Below are 19087 nucleotides of genomic sequence, written 5' to 3'. Positions count from 1 at the left end.
CACAGCAGCGCCCGTTAGTTACATTACACCGCACAGTAGTGTCCGTGTCCGAGTCACATTACACCACACAGCAGCGTCCGATAGTTAGATTACACCGCACAGTAGTGTCAGAGTCACATTACACCGCATGGCAGCGTCCGATAATTACATTACACCGCACGGCAGCGTCTGATAATTACATTACACCACACGGCAGCGTCCGATAGTCACATTACACCGCACAGTAGTGTCCGAATCACATTACACAGCAAGGCAGCGTCCGATAGTTACATTACACTGCACAGCAGCGTCTGATAGTTACATTACACCGCACAGCAGCATCTGATAGTTACATTACACTGAACAGTAGTGTCCGAGTCACATTACACCGCAAGTCAGCGTCCGATAGTTACATTATACCGCACAGTATTGTCCGAGTTACATTACACCGCACGGCAGCATCCAATAGTTACAATACATCACACGGCAGCGTCCGATAGTTACATTACACCACACGGCAGCGTCCGATAGTTACATTACACCGCACGGCAGCGTCCAATAGTCGCATTACACCGCACGGCAGCGTCCGATAGTCACATTACACCGCACAGCAGTGTTCGATGGTTACAATACACCGCACAGTAGTGTCCGAGTCACATTACACCGCACGGAAGCATCCGATAGTCACATTACACCGCACGGCAGCGTCCGATAGTTACATTACACCGCACGGCAGCGTCCGATAGTTACATTACACAGCACGGCAGAGTCCGATAGTTACATTATACCACACAGAAGCATTCGATAGTTACATTACACCACACGGCAGCGTCCGATAGTTACATTACACCTCACGGCAGCGTCTGATAGTCGCATTACACTGCACGGCAGCGTCCGATAGTCACATTACACCGAACGGCAGCATCCAACAGTTACATTACACCGCTCAACACCACACGGCAGTGTCCGTTAGTTACATTACACAGCACGGCAGCGTCCGATAGTTACATTACACCGCACGGCAGCGTCCGATAGTTACATTACACCGCACGGCAGCGTCCGAAAGTTACATTACACCGCACAGCAGCGCCCGATAGTCACATTACACCGCACGTCAGCGTCCGATAGTTACATTACACCGCAAGGTAATGTCCGAGTCACATTACACCGCACAGTAGTGTCCGTATACACACTGGCAGGAATTCAATTGATTATCATGCACGATAGATTAAAACAGTATGCCATTAAGGTCACAGAATATGTACACATAACTTTCAGTGTGAGAAAGTCCTGGGCATAGGGGCTACACAGCATATACTCCTTTGTACCTCAAATCGCAGCTGCAGAACACCTCACAGATGACCCAGGCGGCGAGAACTGCACTGCAGTGTACTGTACAGTGGGCGGGGCTTAGAACGGACCAGGGGTGTGGCTTCAGGCAACAGGGGTCAGGGCTCAGCAGTAGAAGAACCAGGGGGCAGAGTTTATAATGGTCCCCCAGAGACACAGCTTCGGATGGCATGTAAGAAGAACTTTGAGCAATCGTGGGCACAGCTGTAGGTGCACCAGGAGGCGGAGCTTATCGCGATCTGGGGGAGGATCTTATTTCGATCATGGGTATGCACTTCATTGTGCAGTGACAGCTGCTGGCAGCTTCAGAGGGGAGAGGCAGAGCCTTGACTCTCCGTGACAGGATTCAAGTGAGGGAATGCTATTGGTGATGACAGGAGAAAATTTTTTTTTCCCCTGTCAACACTATCTGTACTGCAGGGGCTCTATGGGCCTATTTCCAGTGGGGGGCCTGGAGCTGCAGCTCCATCCGCCCCATTGTTAATCCGGCCCTGAGTGTAGGGATAGAAACGTGTTGGCTTTACAGGAGTGATGGAGAACCCAGGGAGGTGATTGACGGCTGGAGCAGAGCACCAGGTAGCAGACCCGAGCAGCCGCTTGGTTTATCACATCTCTCATGCTCAGACAGAACTCCTTAAAACCAGTTCAGCAACATCTGGTAATTACCCCGTTGTTTTCTTAGTCACCCTGCAGTTTTATCCATCTTTTAAGTATTTTTCTGTATTTTATGGATGTCTTTTGAAGTGTGTTTTGTGTCTCAAAATTAAACGTACTATGCTATGCGAGCCCTGTCTGCTTCTCTTTGCATGTACGGGAGCACTTAACTGACCACATTGGATGCTATTGGCCAATATAAGAAATATTGGAGAACAGTAATACGCATTTGGGAAGCTGATCTTTGGTTGGATTAAGAAAATCAGCACTCATTGGAAGAAAGCGATCTCTTCTTCTCAGACTGAGCACCGGGCAAGGGACCACTTATCTTTCTTTCTATTCCTTTTTTCTATCTATCTATCTATCTATCTATCTATCTATCTATCTATCTATCTATCTATCTATCTATCTATCTATCCATTCATTGCTCTGTTTGTTTGTCCAGTTATGCATTCGGACACCCCTGCACCAATTGATGAAACCAACATTAGGTGGTCCAGGTGGATCCTGGCCAGGTTTTTTTTTTTTGGGGGGGGGGGGGGGGGTTCACTACGATCTGCCGGCGGCCGGCCTCCCGGCGACCAGCATACCGGTGCCGGGAGGCCGTCCGCCGGCTTACCGACAGTGCGGCGAGCGCAAATGAGCCCCATGCGGGCTCACTGCGCTCACCACGCTACGGGCACGGTGGCGCGCTACGTGCTCCACACTATTTTATTCTCCCTCCAGGGGGGTCGTGGACCCCCATGAGGGAGAATAAGTGTCGGTATGCCGGCTGTCGGGCTCCCGGCGCCGGTATGCTGGTCGCCGGGAGCCCGACCGCCGGCATACTGAAGACCACCCGGGGTAGGGTTAGGGTCCTGGTCGGACCTTACAGCGGAATGCGCTGGACAGAACTTTGACCCAGGGAGCCTGTTCTGGGCCTTCCACTGGATGGATTTGAAAGAGAACTTCACAGAGTGGTAACACTGGATCCCAGAAGACATACTAGGGGGTCGGGGTTGGTCGGACATCATAGCAAAATGCGCCAGGGTGAATATCGTAGAAGTTTTTATAGAAGCGAACTAAGCACCCATGTTCTTCAGTGGTCCTACTTTATCAGGTAACCGTCCCTCTAATAGAGTAACAATGTATAATTTCAGTGTAGTCTGGAACCTGACCCCTAGAGGAGGGGGTGGGCCTTCAGGCAGTGGGGCTAAATGGGAATGTTCACTGTTGTATGGGTGAGCTTGGAGAGACTGGGGGGAAGGTAGGGCTGCAGTCTACCTAAACTGCAGGAAAATTCTCTACGTGCAGCCATGGATGGGTGAACCTGTAAGGATTGCTGATCACTGTGGCTGCAGTGAACCATGTTAGTTTAGGCTGCAGGAAGATTCTCTTTCTGCAGTCACAGTTGGAGGAGAAGGGGTAGACTGATGGTGGAGCTATAGGTCGAAAGGGCTGGTTAAGCAATTTGAAACCGAAGGTCGCAGGAAGATTATCTTCCAGCATCTGCCAGGTTAGTGTTTCTGACCATGCTAGACAAGTGGTTAAATGGGATAGGTTAGTGCCTCTGTTGTATTTTAAGACCATAACTTTCTCTATCAATACACATGCACATCTATTTAATGCGATAGTTAACATGCATCTTCACGCAAATTCTTCAACATCTTCTTGCCGGGACAGCACTACGATAAGCAGCAGTCCCATCTTTGTCACTTCCTGGTTTATGACCTGCATGAAGTAATGTGCATGAGTGGTTATTGGCCACTATTGGAGAAATATCTTCAGATCTCATTCTGAGGCAATTTTCAGAATTGCAGTCAATAGCTACAGTGGCTAATGCCATCCACTGATATTGGGTACAAGCTTGCTGCATGCAAGCATATCGTAGCCCCATAGAATCCTATCAGGACAGCTGTGCCGTGAGACTGCAGTACATATGGTAGAGGCTAAGACAGTAGAGCAATTTAAACATGCCTGGGATAGGCATATGAATATTCTTACAAAGAACTAAGGTAAAAAAAGGGTTAATTAGTGATGTGCACCGGACATTTTTCGGGTTTTGTGTTTTGGTTTTGGATTCGGTTCCGCGGCCGTGTTTTGGATTCGGACGCGTTTTGGCAAAACCTCACCGAAATTTTTTTGTCGGATTCGGGTGTGTTTTGGATTCGGGTGTTTTTTACAAAAAACCCTAAAATACAGCTTAAATCATAGAATTTGGGGGTCATTTTGATCCCATAGTATTATTAACCTCAATAACCATAATTTCCACTCATTTCCAGTCTATTCTGAACACCTCACAATATTATTTTTAGTCCTAAAATTTACACAGAGGTCGCTGGATGGCTAAGCTAAGCGACACAAGTGGCCGACACAAACACCTGGCCCATCTAGGAGTGGCACTGCAGTGTCAGGCAGGATGGCACTTCAAAAAAATTGTCCCCAAACAGCACATGATGCAAAGAAAAAAAGAGGCGCACCAAGGTCGCTGTGTGACTAAGCTACGCGACACAAGTGGCCGACACAAACACCTGGCCCATCTAGGAGTGGCACTGCAGTGTCAGACAGGATGGCACTTCAAAAAAATAGTCCCCAAATAGCACATGATGCAAAGAAAAATGAAAGAAAAAAGAGGTGCAAGATGGAATTGTCCTTGGGCCCTCCCACCCACCCTTATGTTGTATAAACAGGACATGCACACTTTAACGAACCCATCATTTCAGCGACAGGGTCTGCCACACGACTGTGACTGAAATGACTGGTTGGTTTGGGCCCCCACCAAAAAAAGAAGCAATTAATCTCTCCTTGCACAAACTGGCTCTACAGAGGCAAGATGTCCACCTCATCATCATCCTCCGATTCCTCACCCCTTTCACTGTGTACATCCCCCTCCTCACAGATTATTAATTCGTCCCCACTGGAATCCACCATCTCAGGTCCCTGTTTACTTTGTGGAGGCAATTGCTGCTGGTGAATGTCTCCACGGAGGAATTGATTATAATTTATTTTGATGAACATCATCTTCTCCACATTTTCTGGAAGTAACCTCGTACGCCGATTGCTGACAAGGTGAGCGACTGCACTAAACACTCTCTCGGAGTACACACTGGAGGGAGGGCAACTTAGGTAGAATAAAGCCAGTTTGTGCAAGGGCCTCCAAATTGCCTCTTTTTCCTGGCAGTATACGTACGGACTGTCTGGCGTGCCTACTTGGATGCGGTCACTCATATAATCCTCCACCATTCTTTCAATGGTGAGAGAATCATATGAAGTGACAGTAGATGACATATCAGTAATCGTTGGCAGGTCCTTCAGTCCGGACCAGATGTCAGCACTCGCTCCAGACTGCCCTGCATCACCGCCAGCGGGTGGGCTCGGAATTCTTAGCCTTTTCCTTGCACCCCCAGTTGCGGGAGAATGTGAAGGAGATGTTGACGGGTCATGTTCCGCTTGACTTGACAATTTTCTCACCAGCAGGTCTTTGAACCTCTGCAGACTTGTGTCTGCCGGAAAGAGAGATACAACGTAGGTTTTAAATCTAGGATCGAGCACGGTGGCCAAAATGTAGTGCTCTGACTTCAACAGATTGACCACCCGTGAATCCTGGTTAAGCGAATTAAGGGCTCCATCCACAAGTCCCACATGCCTAGTGGAATCGCTCTGTTTTAGCTCCTCCTTCAATGTCTCCAGCTTCTTCTGCAAAAGCCTGATGAGGGGAATGACCTGACTCAGGCTGGCAGTGTCTGAACTGACTTCACGTGTGGCAAGTTCAAAGGGTTGCAGAACCTTGCACAACGTTGAAATCATTCTCCACTGCGCTTGAGTCAGGTGCATTCCCCCTCCTTTGCCTATATCGTGGCCAGATGTATAGGCTTGAATGGCCTTTTGCTGCTCCTCCATCCTCTGAAGCATATAGAGGGTTGAATTCCACCTCGTTACCACCTCTTGCTTCAGATGATGGCAGGGCAGGTTCAGGACTGTTTGGTGGTGCTCCAGTCTTCTGTACGCGGTGGCTGAATGGCGAAAGTGGCCCGCAATTCTTCGGGCCACCGACAGCATCTCTTGCATGCCCCTGTCGTTTTTTAAATAATTCTGCACCACCAAATTCAATGTATGTGCAAAACATGGGACGTGCTGGAATTTGCCCAGATGTAATGCACGCACAATATTGCTGGCGTTGTCCGATGTCACAAATCCCCAGGAGAGTCCAATTGGGGTAAGCCATTCTGCGATGATCTTCCTCAGTTTCCGTAAGAGGTTGTCAGCTGTGTGCCTCTTCTGGAAAGCGGTGATACAAAGCGTAGCCTGCCTAGGAACGAGTTGGCGTTTGCGAGATGCTGCTACTGGTGCCGCCGCTGCTGTTCTTGCTGCGGGAGGCAATACATCTACCCAGTGGGCTGTCACAGTCATATAGTCCTGAGTCTGCCCTGCTCCACTTGTCCACATGTCCGTGGTTAAGTGGACATTGGGTACAACTGCATTTTTTAGGACACTGGTGAGTCTTTTTCTGAGGTCTGTGTACATTTTCGGTATCGCCTGCCTAGAGAAATGGAACCTAGATGGTATTTGGTACCGGGGACACAGTACTTCAATCAAGTCTCTAGTTGCCTCTGAATTAACGGTGGATACCGGAACCACGTTTCTCACCGCCCAGGCTGCCAAGGCCTGAGTTATCTGCTTTGCAGCAGGATGACTGCTGTGATATTTCATCTTCCTCGCAAAGGACTGTTGGACAGTCAATTGCTTACTGGAAGTAGTACAAGTGGTCTTCCGACTTCCCCTCTGGGATGACGATCGACTCCCAGCAGCTACAACAGCAGCGCCAGCAGCAGCAGTAGGCGTTACACTCAAGGATGCATCGGAGGAATCCCAGGCAGGAGAGGACTCGTCAGACTTGCCAGTGACATGGCCTGCAGGACTATTGGCTTTCCTGGGTAAGGAGGAAATTGACACTGAGGGAGTTGGTGGTGTGGTTTGTAGGAGCTTGGTTACAAGAGGAAGGGATTTAGTGGTCAGTGGACTGCTTCCGCTGTCACCCAAAGTTTTGAACTTGTCACTGACTTATGATGAATGCGCTGCAGGTGACGTATAAGGGAGGATGTTCCGAGGTAGTTAACGTCCTTACCCCTACTTATTACAGCTTGACAAAGGCAACACACGGCTTGACACCAGTTGTCCGCATTTGTGTTGAAATAATTCCACACCGAAGAGCTGATTTTTTTTGTATTTTGACCAGGCATGTCAATGGCCATATTAGTCCCGCGGACAACAGGTGTCTCCCCGGGTGCCTGACTTAAACAAACCACCTCACCATCAGAATCCTCCTTGTCAATTTCCTCCCCAGCGCCAGCAACACCCATATCCTCATCCTGGTGTACTTCAACAGTGACATCTTCAATTTGACTATCAGGAACTGGACTGCGGGCGCTCCTTCCAGCACTTGCAGGGGGCGTGCAAATGTTGGAAGGCGCAAGCTCTTCCCGTCCAGTGTTGGGAAGGTCAGGCATCGCAACCGACACAATTGGACTCTCCTTGGGGATTTGTGATTTAGAAGAACGCACAGTTCTTTGCTGTGCTTTTGCCAGCTTAAGTCTTTTAATTTTTCTAGCGAGAGGATGAGTGCTTCCATCCTCATGTGAAGCTGAACCACTAGCCATGAACATAGGCCATGGCCTCAGCCGTTCCTTGCCACTCTGTGTCGTAAATGGCATATTGGCAAGTTTACGCTTCTCCTCAGACGCTTTTAATTTTGATTTTTGGGTCATTTTACTGAACTTTTGTTTTTTGGATTTTACATGCTCTCTACTATGACATTGGGCATCGGCCTTGGCAGACGACGTTGATGGCATTTCATCGTCTCGGCCATGACTAGTGGCAGCAGCTTCAGCACGAGGTGGAAGTGGATCTTGATCTTTCCCTATTTTAACCTCCACATTTTTGTTCTCCATTTTTTAATGTGTGGAATTATATGCCAGTAACTATCAATAGCAATGGCCTACTACTATATATACTGCGCACAACTGAAATGCACCACAGGTATGGATGGATAGTATACTTGATGACACAGAGGTAGGTACAGCAGTGGCCTTCCGTACCGTACTGCTATATATACTGGTGGTCACTGTCAGCAAACTGCAAAACTAAAATGCACCACAGGTATAGAATGTAGATGGATAGTATACTTAATGATGACACAGAGGTAGGTACAGCAGTGGCCTTCCGTACCGTACTGCTATATATAGTATACTGGTGGTCACTGTGTCAGCAAACTGCAAAACTAAAATGCACCACAGGTATAGAATGTAGATGGATAGTATACTTAATGACGACACAGAGGTAGGTACAGCAGTGGCCTTCCGTACCGTACTGCTATATATAGTATACTGGTGGTCACTGTGTCAGCAAACTGCAAAACTAAAATGCACCACAGGTATAGAATGTAGATGGATAGTATACTTAATGACGACACAGAGGTAGGTACAGCAGTGGCCTTCCGTACCGTACTGCTATATATAGTATACTGGTGGTCACTGTGTCAGCAAACTGCAAAACTAAAATGCACTACAGGTATAGAATGTAGATGGATAGTATACTTAATGACGACACAGAGGTAGGTACAGCAGTGGCCTTCCGTACCGTACTGCTATATATAGTATACTGGTGGTCACTGTGTCAGCAAACTGCAAAACTAAAATGCACCACAGGTATAGAATGTAGATGGATAGTATACTTAATGACGACACAGAGGTAGGTACAGCAGTGGCCTTCCGTACCGTACTGCTATATATACTGGTGGTCACTGTGTCAGCAAACTGCACAACTGAAATGCATTACAGGTATAGAATCTAGATGGATAGTATACTTAAGGACGACACAGAGGTAGGTACAGCAGTGGCCTACTGTACCGTAATGCTATATATTATATACTGGTGGTCACTGGTCAGCAAAACTCTGCACTGTACTCCTCCTATATAATATTATACTGGTGGTCCCCAGTCCCCACAATAAAGCAGCACACTGAGCACAGATATGGAGTGTTTTTCAGGCAGACAACGTATACTGGTGGTCACTGTCAGCAAAACTCTGCACTGTACTCCTGCTATATAATACAGCTGCTCCCCAGTCCCCACAATTAAGCAGTGTGAGCACAGCTATATGCAGCACACTGAGCACAGATATGGAGCGTTTTTTTCAGGCAGAGAACGGATAACTGGTGGTCACTGATCAGCAAAAGTCTGCACTGTACTCCTCCTATAGTATACAGCTGCTCCCCAGCCCTCCCCACAATTAAGCAATAGTGCACAATCAAGCTCAACAATAACGGAGAGGACGCCAGCCACGTCCTCTCCCTAACATTTCCAATGCATGAGTGAAAATGGCGGCGACGCGCTGCTGCTTATATAGAATCCGAATCTCGCGAGAATCCGACAGCGGGATGATGACGTTCGGGCGCGCTCGGGTTACCCAAGCCATACGGGAGAATCCGAGTATGGCTCGGACCCGTGTAAAAAGGGTGAAGTTCGGGGGGGTTCGGTTTCCGAGAAACCGAACCCGCTCATCACTAGTTAAGATGACCTAAAAGATAAAAAAAGGGGCAGACTAGATGGGCCAAATGGTTCCTATCTGCCGTCATATTCTATGTTTCTATCTTAAATGGCGTGTATTAAATGCTTGTCGGATCCTTTCCGACGGAAAGGATCCGACAATGCAGTATTCAATGAGCGGCGAAATCCAGCAGGATTTGGCCGTTCCCGACAATGCCGATCCAACTTTTTTTAAAGTCGGATTGACATAGTGGGTAATTCAGAGTTAATCACAGCTGCAAATTTGTTAGCAGTTGGGCAAAACCATGTGCACTGCAGGTGGGGCAGATATAACGTGCAGAGAGAGTTAGATTTGGGTGGGGTATATTGTTTCTGTGCAGGGTAAAGACTGGCTTCATTATTTTGACACTGCAATTTAGATTTCAGTTTGAACACCCCCCCAACCAAATCTACTCTCTCTGCACATCTTATATCTGTCCCCCCTGCAGTGCACATGGTTTTGCTCTACTCCTGCTAACAAATTTGCTGCTGCGATCAACACTGAATTAGGCCCATTGTCGGTAACAGGGCTAGAACCTGTCGGATTTGGCCGCGGAATCCAACAAAACACGTGGATCCGCGGCTATTCCGCTGATCCTAATATCTATTGGTTGCAGCCCCTGTTCTTACATATGGGGATTTAAATGCAGTGAAACTTCCAAAAGCTGCAATCTTTTGTAGGTTTAATTGTAAAATGGCTTTGATATATTCACTCTACTCTGCATAAGTCCCACTGTAGTTACAGCAGCAGGGGTAATGCAGTTTTCCTGATATGGTTAAACTGCCGGGATGACAAACTAAGGCATCCCAAAAGACCTCTGCCGGGACTCCTGTTTGGTAAGCCTTGGGAATAGAGGGGTGGGTTGGGTTAGGTTTAGTTTGCGAAGGGAGAGTTAGGCTGCAGGGAAGGTAGGGTTGGCTTAAGCTGTGGGGAGGGGGTTAGGGTTAAGCACACCCGGGGAGGGTTATGGTGTGGGGAAGGGATGGTTACGTTTAAGCTGCGTGAAAGGGGGGATCAGGTTTAGACTACGGGAAGGGAGGGTTAGGGTGGTAAGGGTAATCATACATCTCTGCATCGGGATACGGATGTCGGTCATATGACCCCCGTCATCCCATCAGTCCGGATATTGTAGGCATTCCCTATCTATCTATAGATATCTCTATCACACATAAGCACACATTTATGTAAAAAAACAGCATAGAGAACACTATGGGAAATGTAGATAATAGTGCATTAGAAAAAAAAATACATTAAGGGGCCCATTTACTGTTTATTGAGGTTTAGACTCGATAAATATAATTACTTATTGCCGTTATTCAGGCAATAAGAAATTAGTTTTCACCAAGATGTATTAAAAATCACATCCAGGGTCAGGTGCTCTGATAGGAGCCTACCCAGCAATGTGTAAACTAAAGTGATTGCATAAGGGATCACTTTACTTTATGCTGCGGAGCTAGTGCACGTGTGGCCATTAGACAGCGCATGCACCAGTGGCTGTTACTGGGGAGGGATCAGGACAATCCGTCTCCAAGTAAATTGTGTGATATGTAGCCCATAGATTTGAGTGACTAACGCCAACGCTATTGTGATGAGAAAATAAGATTTTACTTACCGATAAATCTATTTCTCGTAGTCCGTAGTGGATGCTGGGGACTCCGTCAGGACCATGGGGAATAGCGGCTCCGCAGGAGACAGGGCACAAAAGCAAGCTTTTAGGATCACATGGTGTGTACTGGCTCCTCCCCCTATGACCCCCCTCCAAGCCTCAGTTAGGTACTGTGCCCGGACGAGCGTACACAATAAGGAAGGATCTTGAATCCCGGGTAAGACTCATACCAGCCACACCAATCACACCGTACAACTTGTGATCTGAACCCAGTTAACAGTATGATAACAATGAAGTAGCCTCTAAAAAAGATGGCTCACAACAATAATAACCCGATTTTTGTAACAATAACTATGTACAAGTAATGCAGACAATCCGCACTTGGGATGGGCGCCCAGCATCCACTACGGACTACGAGAAATAGATTTATCGGTAAGTAAAATCTTATTTTCTCTAACGTCCTAGTGGATGCTGGGGACTCCGTCAGGACCATGGGGATTATACCAAAGCTCCCAAACGGGCGGGAGAGTGCGGATGACTCTGCAGCACCGAATGAGAGAACTCCAGGTCCTCCTCAGCCAGGGTATCAAATTTGTAGAATTTTACAAACGTGTTCCCCCCTGACCACGTAACTGCTCGGCAAAATTTTAAAGCCGAGACCCCCTCGGGCATCCGCCCAAGATGAGCCCACCTTCCTTGTGGAATGGGCACTTACAGATTTTGGCTGTGGCAGGCCTGCCACAGAATGTGCAAGCTGAATTGTACTACAAATCCAACAAGCAATAGTCTGCTTAGAAGCAGGAGCACCCAGCTTTTTGGGTGCATACAATATAAACAGCAAGTCAGAATTTCTGACTCCAGCCGTCCTGGAAATATATATATATATATATATATATCTATATATTTTTAGGGCCCCGACAACGTCTAGCAACTTGGAGTCCTCCAAGTCCCTAGTAGCCGCAGGCCCCACAATATGTTGTTTCAGGTGAAACGCTGACACCACCTTAGGAAGAAACTGGGGACGAGTCCGCAGTTCTGCCTTGTCCGACTGGAAAAACAAATATGGGCTTTTTTAAGACAAAGCCCCCAATTCTGAGAATCGTCTGGCCGAGGCCAGGGCCACAACATGGTCACTTTCCATGTGAGATATTTCAAATCCACAGATTTGAGCGGTTCAAACCAATATGATTTTAGGAATCCCAACACTACGTTGAGATCCCACGGTGCCACTGGAGGCACACAAGGGGCTGTATATGCAATACTCCCTTGACAAATGTCTGGACTTCAGGAATTGAAGCCAATTTTTTCTGGAAGAAAATCTACAGGGCCGAAACTTGAACCTTAATGGACCCCAATTTGAGGCTCATAGACACTCCTGTTTTCAGGAAGTGCAGAAATCGACCTAGTCGAAATTTTTTCGTGGGGCCTTCCTGGCCTCACCCACGCAATATATTTTCACCACATGTGGTGATAACGTTGTACGGTCACCTCCTTCCTGGCTTTGACCAGGGTAGGTATGACTTCTTCCGGAATGCCTTTTCCCTTAGGATCCGGCGTTCAACCGCCATGCCGTCAAACGCAGTCGCGGTAAGTCTTGGAACAGACAAGGTCCCTGCTGGAGCAGGTCCTTTCTTAGAGGCAGATGCCACGGTTCCTCTTGGAACAGACATGGTTCTTGCTGAAAGCAAATCCCATCTTAGCTCCCGAGGCCATTAGTCCTCTGTGAGCATCTCTTGAAGTTCCGGGTACCAAGTCCCTCTTGGCCAATCCGGAGCCACGAGTATAGTTCTTACTCCTCTACGTCTTATAATTCTCAATACCTTGGTTATGAGAAACAGAGGAGGGAACACATACACCGACTGTTACACCCACGGTGTTACCAGGACGTCCACAGCTATCGCCTGAAGGTCTCGTGACCTGGCGCAATACCTGTCACGTTTTTTGTTCGGGCGGGACGCCATCATGTCCACCTTTGGTCTTTCCCAACGGTTCACAATCATGCGGAAAACTTCCCGATGAAGTTCCCACTCTCCCGGGTGGAGGTCGTGCCTGCTGAGGAAGTCTGCTTCCCAGTCATCCACTCCCGGAATGAACACTGCTGACAGTGCTAACACATGATTTTCCGCCTAGCGAAAAATCCTTGCAGTTTTGACCACTGCCCTCCTGCTTCTTGTGCCGCCCTTTCTGTTTACGTGGGCGACTGCCGTGATGTTATCCCACTGGATCAATACCGGCTGACCTTGAAGCAGAGGCCTTACTAAACTTAGAGCATTATAAATTTGCTCTTAGCTCCAGTATATTTATGTGGAGAGAATTCTCCAGACTTGATCACACTCCCTGGAAATTTTTTCCCTGTGTGACTGCTCCCCAGCCTCTCAGGCTGGCCTCCGTGGTTACCAGCATCCAATCCTGAATGCCGAATCTGCGGCCCTCTAGAAGATGAGCACTCTGTAATCACCACAGGAGAGACACCCTTGTCCTTGGATATAGGGTTATCCGCTGATGCATCTGAAGATGCGATCCGGACCATTTGTCCAGCAGATCCCACTGAAGAGTTCTTGTGTGAAATCTGCCGAATGGAAGCGCTTCGTAATAAGCCACCATTTTTACCAGGACTCTTGTGCAATGATGCACTGACACTTTTCCTGGTTTTAGGAGGATCCCGATTAGCTCGGATAACTCCCTGGCTTTCTCCTCTGGGAGAAACACCTTTTCCTGGACTGTGTCCAGAATCATCCCTAGGACCAGCAGACGTGTCGTCGGAACAACTGCGGTTATGGAATATTTAGAATCCACCCGTGCTGTCGTAGAACTACTTGAGATAGTGCTACTCCGACCTCCAACTGTTCTCTGGACCTTGTTCTTATCAGGAGGTCGTCCATTCTCTTTGACGACGAATCCTCATTTCGGTCATTACCTTGGTAAGGACCCGGGGTGCCTTGGACAATCCAACGGCATCGTCTGAAACGGATAGTGACAGTTCTGTACCACGAACCTGAGGTACCCTTGGTGAGAAAAGCAAATTTTTGGGACATGGAGGTAAGCATCCCTGATGTCCCGGGACACTATATAGTCCCCTTGTTTGCTATCACTGCTCTGAGTGACTCCATCTGAATTTGAACCTTTGTAAGTGTTCAAAAAAATTTTTTTTTTTGATTTAGAATCGGTCTCACCTAGCCTTCTGGCTTCAGTACCACCATATAGTGTGGAACAATACCCCTTTCCTTGTTGTAGGAGGGGTATTTTTATTATCACCTGCTGGGAATACAGCTTGTGAATTATTTTCAATACTGCCTCCCTGTCGGAGGGAGACATTGGTACAGCAGACTACAGGAACCTGCGAGGGGGGAAACGCCTCGACATTCCAATCTGTACCCCTTGGATACTACTTGTAGGATCCAGGGGTCCTGTACGGTCCCAGCGTCATGCTGAGAACTTAGTAGAAGCGGCGAAGGGCTTCTATTCCTGGGAATGGGCTGCCTGCTGCAGTCTTCTTCCCTTTTCTCTATCCCTGGGCAGATATGACTCTTATAGGGACGAAAAGACTGAGGCTGAAAAGACGGTGTCTTTTTCTGCAGAGATGTGACTTAGGGTAAATAACGGTGGATTTTCCAGCAGTTGCCGTGGCCACCAGGTCCCATGGACCGACCCCAAATAACTCCTCCCCTTTATACGGCAATACATCTTTGTGCCGTTTGGAATCTGCATCACCTGACCACTGTCGTGTCCATAAACATCTTCTTGCAGATATGGACATCGCATTTACTCTTGATGCCAGAGTGCAATATCCCTCTGCGCATCTCGCATATATAGAAATGCATCCTTTAAATGCTCTATAGTCAATAAAATACTGTCCCTGTCAAGGGTATCAATATTTTTAGTCAGGGAATCCGACCAAGCCACCTCAGGTCTGCACATCCAGGCTGAGGCGATCGCTGGTCACAGTATAACACCAGCATGTGTGTGTATACATTTTAGGATATTTTTCAGCCTCCTATTAGCTGGCTCCTTAAGTACGGTCCTATCTGTAGATGGTACCGCCACTTGTTCTGATAAGCGTGTGAGCGCCTTATCCACCCTGAGGGGTGTTTCCCAACGCGCCTTAACTTCTGGCGGGAAAAGTTATACCGCCAATAATTTTCTATCGGGGGAAACCCACGCATCATCACACACTTCATATAATTTATCTGATTCAGGAAAAACTACAGGTAGTTTTTTCACCTCACACATAATACCCTTTTTTGTGGTACTTGGAGTATCAGAAATATGTAACACCTCCTTCATTGCCCTTAACGTGTGGCCCTAAAGGAAAATACGTTTGTTTCTTCACCGTCGACACTGAAATCAGTGTCCTTGTCTGGGTCTGTGTCGACCGACTGAGGTAAATGGGCATTTTACAGCCCCTGACGGTGTTTGAGACGCCTGGACAGATACTAATTTGTTCGCCGGCCCTCTCATGTCGTCAACCGGCTTACAGCGTGTTGACATTATCACGTAATTCCATAAATAAGCCATCCATTCCGGTGTCGACTCCCTAGAGAGTGACATCACCATTACAGGCAATTTGCTCCGCCTCCTCACCAACATTTACCTCATACATGTCGACACACACGTACCGACATACAGCACACACATAGGGAATGCTCTGATAGAGGACAGGACCCACTAGCCCTTTGGGGAGACAGAGGGAGAGTTTGCCAGCACACACCAAAACGCTATAATTATCCAGGGACAACCTTTATATAAGTGTTCCTCCCTTATAGCATTTTAATATATGTACATATCGCCAAATCAGTGCCCCCCCTCTCTGTTTTAACCCTGTTTCTGTAGTGCAGTGCAGGGGAGAGCCTGGGAGCCTTCCCACCAGCATTTCTGTGAGGGAAAATGGCGCTGTGTGCTGAGGAGAATAGGCCCCGCCCCCTTTTCGGCGGGCTTCTTCTCCGGAGTTTTTGATATCTGGCAGGGGTTAAATACATCCATATAGCCTCAAGGGCTATATGTGATGTATTTTTCGCCATACAGGTATTATACATTGCTGCCCAGGGCGCCCCCCCCCAGCGCCCTGCACCCTCCGTGACTGCTGTGAGAAGTGTGCTGACAACAATGGCGCACAGCTGCAGTGCTGTGCGCTACCTGATGAAGACTGAAAGTCTTCTGCCGCCTGGTTCCGGACCTCTTCATCTTCAGCATCTGCAAGGGGGGTCGGCGGCGCGGCTCCGGGACGAACCCCAGGGCGAGCCCTGTGTTCCGACTCCCTCTGGAGCTAATGGTGTCCAGTAGCCTAAGAATCCAATCCATCCTGCACGCAGGTGAGTTGAAAATCTCTCCCCTAAGTCCCTCGATGCAGTGAGCCTGTTGCCAGCAGGACTCACTGAAAATAAAGAACCTAAAAACTTTTTCTAAGTAACTCTTTAAGAGAGCCACCTAGATTGCACCCTACTCGGACGGGCACAAAAACCTAACTGAGGCTTGGAGGGGGGTCATAGGGGGAGGAGCCAGTACACACCATGTGATCCTAAAAGCTTGCTTTTGTGCCCTGTCTCCTGCGGAGCCGCTATTCCCCATGGTCCTGACGGAGTCCCCAGCATCCACTAGGACGTTAGAGAAAAAGGAAAAGCGCAGGAGATATCTGCTGGGGAACCCTAGTAATACTTTCAGGATACTTATATTTTAAGGTTACCACAATCTTTCGGGTGATTTCCCACAAAATGTATATAATGAATATGCCCCCAAAACATTACTGTATATGTAGAAGACGAAGAGACAGAATCCGCTCATAGCTCTCACCCTGGCCTAGGCTGTGCATGGAAGGTAATGAGACGTTCCAGGGATCCTTTTCAGCTGAATACGGTGGGAAATGGGGGGAGGGCATGCTGGGAAGTATAGTTTCACAACAGCTGGAGAACCACAGGTTGGCCAGGCCTGGACTACGGCCTCTTATATCTGCATCTGTGTGCACAGCTTCTCTCATGGACATGCCCACGGCATATCCATAACATGTCTATTAAATGGTACATGTTTGCTTGCATTTCTAGCCACCACCCAGTCACTGCCTGCGAATGGCCAACACTTTTCCACAACGTTTACGGTATGTGCGTGTCGATCGTAGCAGCACCTTTGTGCGTACACGCTGTGTAATGCATACAATCCTTTTTTAAGGATATTTTTGTGCATGTGCACTTGTAGAAAAAAAAATTGCTCGACTACGTAAACATAGTTATTGCGTGTGCTTTGAAGCATGCCACAATAAGTAGAGCACAAAAATAAAATATAAAAAAAATCTATCAAGAAAAGGTTAGGTATGGGTGAAGCAAGTAAAAAGAAGGTGTGTGGAAGAAAACAAGAAGATTTTGGGGGTCATTCAGACTTGATCGCACGCTAGGATTTTTCGCTGCACTGCGATCAGGTCAGAACTGCGCATGCGTATGGACTGCAATGCGCAGGCGTGTCGTACGGGTACAAAGCGAATCGTTGCTGGGCGATTGATTTTACGAAGAATCCATTTGCACAGCCGATCGCAAGGAGACTGACAGGAAGAAGGCGTTTGTGGGTGTCAACTGACCGTTTTCTGGGAGTGTTTGAAAAAAAGCAGGCGTGTCCAAGCGTTTGCAGGGCGGGTGTCGGACGTCAATTCCGGGCTCGGACAGGCTGAAGTGATCGCAGCGGCTGAGTAAATTCTGAGCTACTCAGAAACTGCACAAAACTTTTTTGTAGTGCTCGGCTGCACATGCGATCGCACACTTGCAAAGCAAACATACACTTCCCTATAGACGGGGACTATCTGATTGCAGCGCTGCAAAAAATAGCTAGCGTGCGATCAGGTCAGAATGACCCCCTATATACAAAGAATTTTGTCCTAGTTTTGTGATGGACTCATCGCTGGAATTTTTCAGTACAAGGAAAAGTTATAAAATAAATGGTTTAAATAATTTATTAGTTTAAATTGAGTGTCCATATACAATAATACAATGTGCAAATCTAAAATTCAGTGTGTAAACTGAGTAGATACATGATCTCACAATGACATTAATTATTCATATTACATAGAAAGTATGGTAACATATTACTACTCACAATCTTTGTCTTGCAACCTTAATGTCAGGCCCAAAAAAGTCTATACACAATCATTCTATATTACTCTGAAACAATGCAGAATGAGTTTCTTTAGAGCCACATTCACCCAATATTATGGGTACTAATGGTACATTTAATTTTATCACAAATTGGGCGGTATTCAATTCACCCCCTTTCATACCCGTTCTGTTTCTGATGACGGGCGTGGTATAATAATTTCAGCTCGCTACTACCTGAGTAGCTAGGGCTCCCAACCCTTTATGCAGCTAACCGGATTATTATGGGCGCGATATGAGCGATAACAGGGATCACTTTAGAAAGAAGATTTGGCGTGATATATCATTTGAATACTGCCCATTAACTAGTAATCAATAGATGCAGACTGTAAGAAATGTAAAACACATCAAAAGATGCTGGAAATTGTATTATTATGGGTGTAAGCTTTGTAACTAAAATGCATCTGTTCCCTGGGCTATTCTAAAACATAGAATAGGGAAAAAAGTTGACGCAAGATGTTCATTACAAATCCACATATTAATAATGGGGGTTTTCAGTAAGTAAATAGCTGGGCAAAACCATGTGCACTGAAGGTAGGGCAGATGTAACGTGCAGAGAGAGTTAGATTTGGGTGTGGTGTGTTCAAACTGAAATCTAAATTGCAGTGTTGAAATTAAGCAGCCAGTATTTACCCTGCACAGAAACAATATAACCCACCCAAATCTAACTCTCTCTACACATTTTACATCTACCCAACCTGCAGTGCAAAATGGGGGGTAATTCAGATCTGATCGCAGCAGCAAATGTGTTAGCTAATGGGCAAAACCATGGGGGTCATTCCGAGTTCATCGCTAGCTGAATTTG

Source organism: Pseudophryne corroboree, chromosome 4 (assembly GCF_028390025.1).
Source record: "Pseudophryne corroboree isolate aPseCor3 chromosome 4, aPseCor3.hap2, whole genome shotgun sequence".
Taxonomy (NCBI): domain Eukaryota; kingdom Metazoa; phylum Chordata; class Amphibia; order Anura; family Myobatrachidae; genus Pseudophryne; species Pseudophryne corroboree.
This window is presented reverse-complemented; position numbering follows the sequence as displayed.